This window comes from Agelaius phoeniceus, chromosome 3 (genome assembly GCF_051311805.1).
Source record: "Agelaius phoeniceus isolate bAgePho1 chromosome 3, bAgePho1.hap1, whole genome shotgun sequence".
NCBI classification, from domain to species: domain Eukaryota; kingdom Metazoa; phylum Chordata; class Aves; order Passeriformes; family Icteridae; genus Agelaius; species Agelaius phoeniceus.
This window is the reverse complement of record NC_135267.1, coordinates 106,910,252-106,921,822: the sequence shown is the minus strand read 5'-3', so window position 1 is coordinate 106,921,822 and position 11,571 is coordinate 106,910,252. Positions and strand designations below refer to the sequence as shown.

The 11,571-nt window shown below is 45.4% G+C and overlaps 1 long non-coding RNA gene across 1 annotated transcript in view; it reads left to right on the top strand.

Annotated features, from left to right (window-relative positions):
• The first annotated feature begins 30 nt into the window (after positions 1–30).
• Positions 31–11,571, top strand: part of LOC143693628 (uncharacterized) — a 37,672-nt gene continuing 26,131 nt past the window's right edge. Inside the window, exons 1-3 of the long non-coding RNA XR_013181542.1 lie at positions 31–238; positions 1,232–1,351; positions 7,232–7,374. This is a non-coding gene — a long non-coding RNA (uncharacterized LOC143693628). The remainder of the gene's footprint in view (positions 239–1,231; positions 1,352–7,231; positions 7,375–11,571) is intronic.

Below are 11,571 nucleotides of genomic sequence, written 5' to 3'. Positions count from 1 at the left end.
GTGAGTGCTCTTATTGGCTGGTGGTGACGAAAAAAACCCACCCTAAAACCCCCTGAATCATCACAGCTGTGATGCAGACTTTGTTTCCTGCTGATGACCACATACCTCGAAGCCCAGCCACAAAGCTGTGGCTTGGTGACAGCAGCACCAGCCTTGCATGAGACAGGGACTTTTGCTTTGTGATCCTCAAGAGCAAAAGTGTGGACAAATACATGTGATACTGGAAAGGGGTGTGGAGGTGAGCAGAGTTACAGTCATGTGCTTTAAGGATCATGGGGAAAATTCATATTTAAGAAACAGTTAATGAGCCCTGGGGATGTGTCTCTTGGCTTGCATTTGTGCATCTGTGTGTGGACACCTGACAGAGATGATGGGTCCAGGCTCTTGCCTCCCCTGATGTGGAGATGTGGGGTTTGGGTTAGGGAGACAGGGAAATTTTAGGGGTACCTACCCAAGGGGGCTGTGTGGAACAAAGCCAGTGGGGAAAACATTTTGGGTTTGGTGGTAGAGCATCACACCCTCCATTTATAAAAGGTGTTATGACAACAGGAAAGGGTGGCATTGGAGGGGATCAGTTTTTTCTAGGTGATATCTAGAAAGAGGACAAACAGGGGGAGAGGGGTATTTTGTCTCTCTGTGACTTGCAGAGCTTTTTAGCTCTGTGGTTGAATTATTCAGTGTAAGTTCTTGGTTTCTAGAAGATCCTCTCTAGGCAGCGCTGGCCCATGCTGAGTAGCTTGAAGGACCAGGGAAAGGGCTTGGTTGCCAGACTTTGTGGGGCAGCTGAAATAACCAGCAGACAGATTCAGGAGACTGGGAGATGAAGTGTTGTCTCACTGGAGGGCTGAGAGGGATGGACCTCACTCTGTTTGTGTGTGTGAATATGTTTCAGGTGAACAGGAAGGTGATGGCTGCCTTTCACTTGCTCCAGCAATGCCCCTTTTTTGAGCAGAGCCATCTTATGGCCTCAGGTAAAGTCCTAATGCAGGGCACTGCGGGCTGCAGGAAAATATTCTTAATATTTGGTTGTAGGAAGGGATTAGATAAATCCTCTTTTCAAATGTCCCACAGAAAAAGAATGGGTCAAGCATGGTGTGTCACTCTGATCATCAGTCCTTCTTGCATAGGCTGCTGAATCAGACTCCTAAGCCTGTGGAAAACATTGACACAGAATGAGAAGGGATTTTGTTGAGGGGATTTTAATAACTCTCCCTCCTTTTATTTTTTTGAGCTCTCATGGCAGCCTGACCCATGACTGTGACACAGGCAGGGACTCCATCAGGTGTCTTCAGCTGCCCCCTTTCTCCTGAAGAGCTGTTCTCTACATTTGATGCCTTGCTGACAGGTTCTGGTGAGTATCTTTCTAAGCCCATAGTCAGGTGCTCTAATGTGCAAGAAGGAGGTGGTTGGGACCCTGTGAGGCCCCAAAACTTGCTTGATGGGACACTTAAAAGGGCTTATGGGTTTTCATTTACTCTAAGATAGAGGCATGGGAGAAATGCCAACAGGATGTTTGTTCTCAAGGGGTCAAAACAACTAAAAAAAAACCTCTTTACTGGCATCTTTTGAAAATCAACAAGTATTGGCAAAATGTTTAGAGTACCCTAGAGCAGCCTTCAAGTACCTAAAGGGGGCCTAAAAGAGAGCTGGGAGAGGGATTTTTGATGCAGTGACAGATCCATAAGCAATGGCTCTAAACTGACTGAAGTCAGTTTTAGATTAGATATTGGGAAGAAATTCTTTGCTGTGAGGCACTGGCACAGGTTTCCCAGGGGCACTGTGAATGCACCATCCCTGCAAGTGTTCAAGGCCAGGCTGGATGGGGCTTTAAGCAACCTGTCCTGGTAGAATGTGTCCCTGCCTGTGGCAGGGGGTTGGAACTGGGTGACCTTTAAAGCCCCTTTCATCCCAAACCATTCTATGATTCTATAATAAACCCTGACAGCCATTTCAAAAAAGCAGCATGTGTCTTCAGGTGACACATTTTTTCCTGTCTTCTTACCTTGCCCCTTCTTTCCAAATAAAAATTGATCAATTACAGCTCTTCCATTTCAACTTTTTCTAGGGCCCCTTTTATGATTTTGTTGAGGAGGTTTCTCTAGCTCTTTACTCCTAGGAAGTAACAGAGTGCTCACTAATGAGCAGCAGTATTAATAGTGCTAAGTGGTATTATGTAAAAAACCACAAAGAACATGAAACCAAAAATCCCACCAACCCCCCCACCCTCCCCAATAAGAGCCAAATAGCATCAAACCCCTCTAAGGCCACAATGTACACATATACCTGTTATTTTTCCTTTGGGAAATTTTGTGCCGTGGAGTAAACCAGCAGCTGGAGACTGTGATGGTTGTCCCTTTGCAAAGTCTCGTTCCAAGCAGGTGTCACTGACCATTGAAGGTCACTGACAGGAATTGCATCCCCTTTCCCTGGAAAGTGTGTGTGGATCTCCTCTACACCAGCCCAGGGCATGTGGGGCACTTTGTGGAGTAGATTTCACTCACTGAATTTCCCAGTGTGTGAGCAGGCATCCCGAGCAGGGAGAGGATGAGCATAAGAAACCCTCACAGATTATCCCAGGGTAAACAGAGCGTTTGCTTCAAGCAAATAGCTACCCCCTGACCCAGTCTAAGTCAAACTTGTGATCTTTCTGCATTAAGATGGATTATATAGATCTTGAAAGACTTGCACACATGAAGAAGCCTCGTGTTTGGTTTTTTTTGGTGTGAGTAGGGGATGTTTATTGCAAGCCTTGGGATACCAAGGCTGCTCTGTTTGCTGCAAGGGAATTTGCTGGGTTGTTACATTCTCTCTCTCTCACTGTTGGCCTGAGTTACAAGAGGCTTTGGCAACAGTGCAACTCTGGGGACTCTTTAGATTAAAATAGAAAAAGCCAACCAAACTTCTATTATTCATAAATCAAGGATGTAATTTTACCCTCCTTTGGACTGAAGAAGCAGAAAAGCCACTGTACCTGATATTTGATTTTCATTTGGAACATGACGTGGATTTCCTCATCATCACTTTCTGCTTCAGTTATTTAGGGCCAGGCATTTGTCCCTGCAGCACAACCCAGCAGTTGCTACCAAGCTTCCTGGAACAATGCCAGCAGGATCTGCAAGGGATCCTGTTGCAATTACACTCCTGTAAATGCAATCAGCACCTAGCCCTGCACCCACAATATTTCATTTTCAGTTCCCACTCCCTTTTTGTACTTCGTGGATCAGTGGGGACTGTAGGAAAAACTAATCTCATTACCATTTGCAGGGAGCTGGAGGATGACTGGAGTGTCTTTGAATTGAGCATTCCAAGGCTTTAATTAAGATGCATTTACCCCTGTCAATAGTTGTGGGGTTTTTTCCTTTAAATCTTTTTAACATTTTCTGGGCTTTCATCAGACCTCTAGGACAGCTAATTTTTTGGTGTTGGTTTAATGAAGGGTTTGAGCAAGATACTCCATACTGGAGATCTGCACTTTGCAAGGGCAAAATATGTTGAGGTCCAGAGAAAGGATAGTTCAAGGAAGAAGGATAAAGAATTCAGCTGAGGATAAAGAATATAAATAATATAAAAAATATGTTGAGGTCCAGAGAAAGGATAGTTCTAGGAAGAAGCACCAGGATAAAGAATTCAGTTGGGGATAAAGAATATAAAAAATATGTTGAGGTGCAGAGAAAGGATAGTTCTAGGAAGAAGCACCAGGATAAAGAATTCAGTTGGGGATAAAGAATAAAAGAGTACTTTTAGTCGAAAGGAAAGGGGGAGATGTTGGGATGTTAGGAGACACAAGACAGATGATGGACTTTATACCTAGTTAACATAAGAGATTTGATAACAGCATGCCTTGGCAAAAGCAAATGGAACTTTGAAAATTAGACCTAGATTGCAAGAAGATTTAATCAGACAGGTTTACCAGAAAAAGAAAATCCCATTAAACTCTGCAAGCAAGAGATGTTGTTATATGCATACATTTGTGTATGTGATTTCAACCTAATCATTGTAGTAGTAGCATCACTAGTCTCCCTAAAATAGTATATAAGTGCTTGTATCCCACAATATAATCAGATTCTAATCACCAAGTCAGTCACCCTGTCTCTCTCCACCACCAGCATATAAAGAATATAAAAAATATGCTGAGGTCCAGAGAAAGAATAGTTCAAGGAAGAAGCACCAGGACCAAGAATTCAGCTGCTCCTCTACCTTCCTACAGCAGGAACACCTCCCAGCCCAGCTTTTGAAAGTGGGAAACCACCCTGACAAGCCACAGGACACTTGACACCCTTCTGAGCAGGGTGTGGCTGAGCAAGTTTGGTGAGGTGCAAGGGGAAGGAGCACTGGGCCAGTGCTGGTGGCCCCATTTGGGAATTTGTGTCCATGGACACAGCAACAAGAGGATGCATGGGAAAAACTGGTGGGTTGGCCTCCCAGCAGAGAGTTTGTCTGCTTGCTTTTCCTGCCAGGTGCTCTGTAGCTCAGCCTCTCTCTCCTGTGCCTCCACTGCATAAGGAACTGTGACTTTTCAAGGGAATTGAGGCTCATGCAGTTGCATCTGTTGGGTTTTTTTTGTTGTTTTCCTACCTGCAATAACTTCTGAATTTCTATCCAATATTAAAGCAGTCTGGGAGGCTTCAGGATAATCTGGTTACCATACATTTTTAGAGGAGAGATGTGAAGAGGAAATAACTTGGCTGAGGCAGGAGTAGGGGACACAACAGTGCCATTATTTAGTTTATCTGCCAGCAGCACTGCCATCTGATGTGAGAGATGGCCTATGGATTGCACTGCAGGGGGCTGTGATATAGGTGAAGACCCCTCCATGTTTTACCTTGTGGCTGTTTTGTTGATTTTGACACGAACAAACCTCCCATCCCTTCCCCCTGCAACTGAAGAGCCCAGATGCCTGGAAGCATTGGCTCAGTCAGCTGGCTGGGGTCCTCTTTGGAGACCAACCTGGTGAAATGGGTGTTATCACCTTGGAAAGTGACCCTTGGGGAAGCTGCAGAGGGTTAGAGCTGCTGAAAAGCCATCCAGGTGGCCAAAGCAGGGGTGGCAGTGAGAGGCTGCCTCAGGATGGCAGCTCTCAGGACCAGATGGATGCTGGGTGTGGGGTATTCAGGATCACTCCTAGCACAAGCCATGAGAAAGCAAGTGCAAGACACAGAGAGGCACAGCACTGCAGGCCTGTGTCTGCAATGCAGTGTGTGCTGCAGGTCTCCCAGTGTGAGGGGAGAAAAATCTGTGCTCTCCAGCTGTGTTTGAAAATCCCTTCCACAACCTGGTGGAGCTCCTCTGCCTGGCAGGTACCCAGCTCCTCAGTGCTGGTGAGAGTTGGATCTGACAGCCCCAGTCTGCCTCTGCTGAGCTCTGCTCCCTCTCACCAGCAATGCCAGCTCTTCCCTGCTTCTTCAATCTATAGGAGCAACCACCAGCAGATCCAAAGGAGGGCTGAGATGTGCTCTCATACACAGGTGGCAACACCAGCACATGAAAAATGCTCTCTGGGCTATGAGGATGGTGCTGGAGAATGGTTTCCTGTAGAGAGCAGAAAACCAGCTCCTAAATAAAATTTAAACCAAGCAGAGCTGTGTGCTTGCCCTCGCTGCTTTAGGCACATGTGGTGCCCAGGCTGAGGGCAGCAAATGAAATCCCCCCTCCAATCCCAGCCACTCTGCTTCTCCCTGTAGTTTGGGCAGAGGCTGAACAGCCACACAATTGCTACCTGCTGAAATCCATTGCTGAAAAAAAAATGTGGTTCTATAGGGAAAAAAGTGAAGAATCAATCAGGGCTTAATGATTTTCCCCTGACTGCAAAATTGCTGTTTCTCAGCAATTGGAATCCCTGTCCTTCCTCTCCTGCTGAAAGGCTGAGGAGGTTTTAATCACAGGCATGAAGTGAAAGCTTCAAAGCCCTTGTCTGCAGACAAAAGGGACTTCTCAAAAGCAGCTCCACCTGAGGGGGCAGTTATGAGCAGCCCCTGCTTTTGCAGTGCCTATGAAGAAATCCAGGCAGTTAACAAAGAAGGAACAGCTGTGCTTAAGTTTTATAAAAGGATCCAGAAATGCCACTAAGCCTCCCTCCTTCAGAGCACTGTGTGAGCCGTGCAGTGCTGGTCAGAGAACAATGGGATGTCTTTTTACCTTGTCCAGAGGTCCTGTGAGATTTCTGCATTTCTTTTGGAATGAACAAGTGCAGCTGGCTGTTGTGTACTGGCAGAATGAATTTAGCCATGCTAGAGAGGCTGCTTGGGAATTTTCTGTCGGTGTTTTGTTGCAATGTCAAAATATATTGCTGTGAAATGAGCTCTTTCAGGTGCCTTAGATTATTTTTTTTTCTGTTTTCTATAAGCAATACACAGCCAGAGCAAGTGAGAGTGCTTTGGATTGTGCTGCCATTAAGCAGGGCTGCTGCAGTGCATCAGGGGAGTTGTTCTAACACATGCTGTGTGCAGGGTATGGAAAAGGGTCAAGCTGTGTGTTAACTTTGATCTCCCTCTGGGGCTCTCTTGGTTTTCCAGCACATTTAGTAGTGCCTCATTTTGCAGTGTGTGCCCTAGGTGCAGCCAAGCCCCATCACTTCCCCCTGGGCCCATGACCAGAGTTCTTGCTCTGGCTCAAAGATGTATTTTCTGTATAAGACTGGTGGGGTGGGAAGCTGTGTGTCAGTGGTGCTGCCCTGCAGTCCTTCAAATTGGCTTTTCTGGGCTGTGCTTGAGGGTGAAAACTGAAAAGTAAGGAGTTATTGTGACAGTGTTCACAGGGTTCTTGGATGAGGGAAGAGACCAGGATCTGACTCCATGTTTCAGGAGGCTGATTTATTATTTTATGATATATATTACATTAAAACTATACTAAAAGAATAGAAGAAAAGGTTTCATCAGAAGGTTAGCTAAGAGTAGAAAGGAATGATAACAAAGGTTTGTGGCTTGGGCTCTGTGTCTAAGCCAGCTGGGCTGTGATTGGTCATTAATTAGAAACAACCACATGAGACCAATCACAGATCCACCTGTTGCATTCCACAGCAGCAGATAATCAAAGTTTACATTTTGTTTCTGAGGCCTCTCAGCTTCTCAGGAGGAAAAATCCTAAGGAAAGGATTTTTCATAAAAGATGTCTGTTATCTCTGGCAGAGGGAGCAGAGATGCAGGAGGAGAACAGACTTCCTTGAAGCTGACCCTCTCCCACCTCCCAAGCTGCTGCAGTGATCAGGTTTTCCCATTTGTTTCTCTTTCTTCAGACTGCTGACCTCTCTGAGACAATGGGATGCCAGACTGAGAGTCTGAGCAGAGATCAGTGAGCTGCTCTCTCAGTCAGGAAGAGCTTTCCCCCACAGAACAGAATGGCTTTGTCACAAGCTGCCAGGGGAGACCCATCACCAGGGTGAGTAATGCAATGGGGTGAAGTGAGGCCCTGCAGATTTTCTGTGTGAGATGGAAAGAGCTGGGAAAAGTTAAAATGGATTCTGAGGTGTGAGAAAAATTCCCTGGACACCCAAGGAGGTTGCTCTTCTCCTCCTTCTTGCTGGGCAGCCCAGCATCATCACAGGAGCACAATAATGAGCCAGAGGAGAGGGGAACTGCAGCCTTGTGTGTCCTGTGAATTCCTCTTAAGGCTGGTAAATGTGGCCAGGAGACCTTGGACAGCACCTTGGAGCAGGCAGAGATTGGCACAGAAGGTGAGACATTTTGGGGATTCATTCAGAAGCAAAGGAGTTCATTTTCCTCCCCTGGCCTCCCAGGTGTGGAATGGGAGCTGTATCTTTCAGAAAAGCACTTGGAGCTGAGCTGAACCTGAGCTCCTGTTGACATAAGTGCAGTTTTGCACTTCCCTTAGACAGAATTGGTGCCAAATGGTAAATCACCTCCAGTACCTTGATGTGTCTGCCCAGCCTCAGCTCTAGGAGCACACTGCTGAACTCTGCAGACCTGCAAGAATGCCAATGAGTAAAAAGAGGGCAGGGCTGTCTCTTCATCTACAGGGTCTGTGACTCCTAAGTCAGCTCCCATTTGATCCTTTTTCATTGTCTGTCATCTGTAGAGGGATAAGCAACAGAGTTCTGCATGCAAGGTTCCTGCATGTCCCTTTTTGCTCTAGTCTTGGACAAATAGGAGCCAGATATTATCCTGAAATTAAGGAACTGCAGAGCAGGAGGAGCAGGGTCAGGGCTGGGACCAGCTGTATTGTGGTGCCTAAATAAGGCTGCCAGCCTATTTAGTGTGCCACAAAGAACCTGATGAAATGACTGCCCAGGGAGAAGAGGTGTTAGAGGGCTTCTTAATAGGAAAGGATGTAATACCCAGTGACTGGAAATTGAAGTCAGCGAGAATCAATGTAGAAATATAATGTAGATTTGAGAGAGAGAGGGAGCAATCAGCCTGATTGCCAAGGGACTGACTTCTCTATCAATGTGAGCCTTTAAATTAAAGGGACATGTCTTTAACAGCCTGCCAGCACAAAGGCAAGAGAATTCTGGGACTTCATGCAGGGGTATTAGGTACAAGGGGACCAAGCAATCAGTCTGTGTGTGGCAAGTGCTGCACCTCCTCAGTGAGGCTCCTAGGACAGAGCCCACCTCTGCCTGAATATGTCTGGAAGAGAAAGGATGAACAGGATTAAGGAAGTGAGGAAGCTGAGCTGAAACCAGGCATTTCACAGATAAACCAAAGCCCTGCACACCAGTCTCCCCCAGAGCTGCATCCCTGGGTGAGTTGGGTGGGAGCAAGGGTCTCTACTCTTGAGACAGCATATGCAAGATAATCTGTGCCAATTTTGGTTTTGGAGAGTCCCTCATTTTTCAAGGACATTATCTGGAAGCTGTTTCAGAACACCTTTTGTAAGCTATTGCACTGCCACTTCCTAACCAGGAAACTATTATCACTTTAGAGAAAAATGTACCTCATATTTCCACAGCAGTTAGATGTGATTTCCTGAGAGTACAGTCAGAGGTAACTTGGGGGAACTATCATTTAAAATTTCCCAGCTTTTAAATGCTCTTAAAAAAAAAAAAAAGTTTCTATTTTAGCAATATTGTATTAGAAGAATGTGTGTTGGAATCTGTCATTATTAATCTGAGAATGGTCTGGGCTGTACTGTGTGGGAGCATCCTCTGCTTGCTTCTCATTCCCATTACAGCACAGTGCCCACAGGCAGAAAAGCTGATAAAAGCTGCAGTCATGCTTTTACACCAGAAACTTGATTTTTTTCCTCCTGAAGTGCAGGCACACATACACACCCTTGGAAGTACTTTTGGGCTTGATAACCTTGTCCACTTTTCAAGTGAGTTCCACATGAATTACACTCCACAGGCAAAGAAAAGGGCTCTGACCTGCAACGAGGCTTGGTGGCCAGAGCTTGGGTGCACCAGTGGGAAGAACGTCAGTGGGCTTTGACTAAAGCCTGTTGGTTGTAGAGGATAAAGTTTAACAGAAGTCATCTCTCTAATAGGATTTTTCTCAGCCTGGTGTTCTCATTTAATGCAGAGCTGTCTCTGCTCTTTTTGCATTACACCCCTCACTGAACCACTTGCTGTTATCTGCACATGAGTGCTGTACCTAGAGGCCCTCTTCACACACAGCTTCAGATTTCAGATGTTGGGGGAGCTTGGATTCATCATTAAAGAGAAAGGGAAGTTTCTTTGCCCACTTCTTCTCCTCAAACTTCTGTTTTGCTGCATATTATGCTGCACATATTCAGAGGGGTAATAAATTCAGTCGTTTTTGCTCTAAATGTAATTCCTCAGTAATTGCCATCTATTTATTTTTATTGGTAGCAATAACTTAACTTTATGAATGCAAGCTCTGGACTCTTTCCATCAGTGTGCAAAGCTTTGCTTAATAAAAGCAAAATTGCATTTGAGAAGGTTTAAATTAGGTGGTTTCAAAGAAATGTTTTTATCATGGAATCATAGAATGGTTTGGGTCTGAAGGGACATTAAAGATCAACTAGTTCTAACCCCTCTGGCATGGGCAGGGACACATTCCACTAGTCCAGGCTGCTTAAAGCCTTATCCAGCCTGGCCTTAACATTTCCAGGGATGGGACATCCCAGCTGCTCTGGGCAACCTGTGCCAGTGTCTCACCATCCTCCCTGGAAACTATTTCTTCCCAACATTTTATCTAAACCTACTTTCTTCCCATTTAACGCTATTCCTCCTGGTCCTGTCACTATATGTCCCTTGTCAGAAGTCCTTCAGATCTCTTGCAGCCCCCCTTTCAGTACTGGAAGGCTGCTAGAAGATCTTCCTGGAGCCTTCTCTTCTCCAGGCTGAGCAACGCCAGACCTCTCAGTCTGTCTTCACAGGAGAGGTGTTGCAGTCCTCTGAGCATCTTGGCCTCCTCCAGATCTCCTCCAGCAGTTTCATGTCCTTGTTATGCTGGTGGTCTCAGACTGGCAGCACTCCATGCCTTGAGAAGCACAGATGGAAGGACACTTGGATCCTGGAAGGCCGAGTGCAGGGGCTGTTTCAGCCTTATTGATGAGCAGTGGGTCCAACCCAGCCAGACCTTCCCCTTCTCATCCAACACTGCAGGAGCTGTTGCACGGTGCTGGGGCCTTTGGAATGGGATATTACTGGTGTGGTTTCCTGATTCAAAATGAGCACAGCTCTGGGAACTCTCTTGTTGTAATTTTACCTTCTCTTTTGCAGTTTTCTTTTTCATATTTTGGTCTATCTGCGCTGGGAATAATGAAACCCCAAAACTCTGACCCATGTGCACATGGTACACACAGATCTTTTTGGTAGTCACATTGAGCAAACTTTAAGAGAAACTCTGAGTAATTTTTGTCTGCATTTTCATCTCCATTTTACCATCAGACCATTAAAATAAGTAAAACATCTCAGAAAAAAAATGAGAGACACAAAAAAAAGGTCAATAAATATTAGCATATTTGAAATGTTTGATAAGAGTCTGTGCTGGCTTTTGATTACTGCTGCCTTTTGTAAAGTTAGATCTGAATCTTTTATTTTGCATTACCAAGAGATAAAGCACAGTTACTGCTTGTGCAATTTGGTTCTATACCCTAAGCAAAAATGCCTGTTCCTTGATTCTGTATGCTACCAAAAGGGATAAGATTTTAATTACCAGACAGTAAAGTCCCTTCCCATTTTCATGGTAATAGACGTAAAATAATTTTTACTCACTAATTATACAGTGCCCATTAAAATGCCAGTGGTTAGGTACAAATTGGGGTCACTGAAATTCAGAGAGGTGTTTAATTGTAAATCATGTTTGTGTGATTTACATGTTCCCCTGCTGGGGTTCCTGTGGAGGGACACACAGGATCCCGCGTGTTGGGCTGCTTCCCATTTCTCTCTCTCCATCCCATGGCATCTAAAGTTTTACCCAGATTTCTGGGGACTTCCCTGCACCAAGGTTTCAATTCTGAGTCTGCAAGAAAGGAGGAAATGGCTGTGAATAAAAACATCAGCATCTGGCCCAAAGAGGCTCCCACTTTAGCCAGTGGGCTGGCAGCAGGGAAAGCCAGGGGGGACAGCAGTGTTTCGTGTGACCCATTGGCCATGGCAGAATGTTTTAAACTCATCTGCAGGGCAAAGCTCCTCGGGAAGTGTGAAAAATG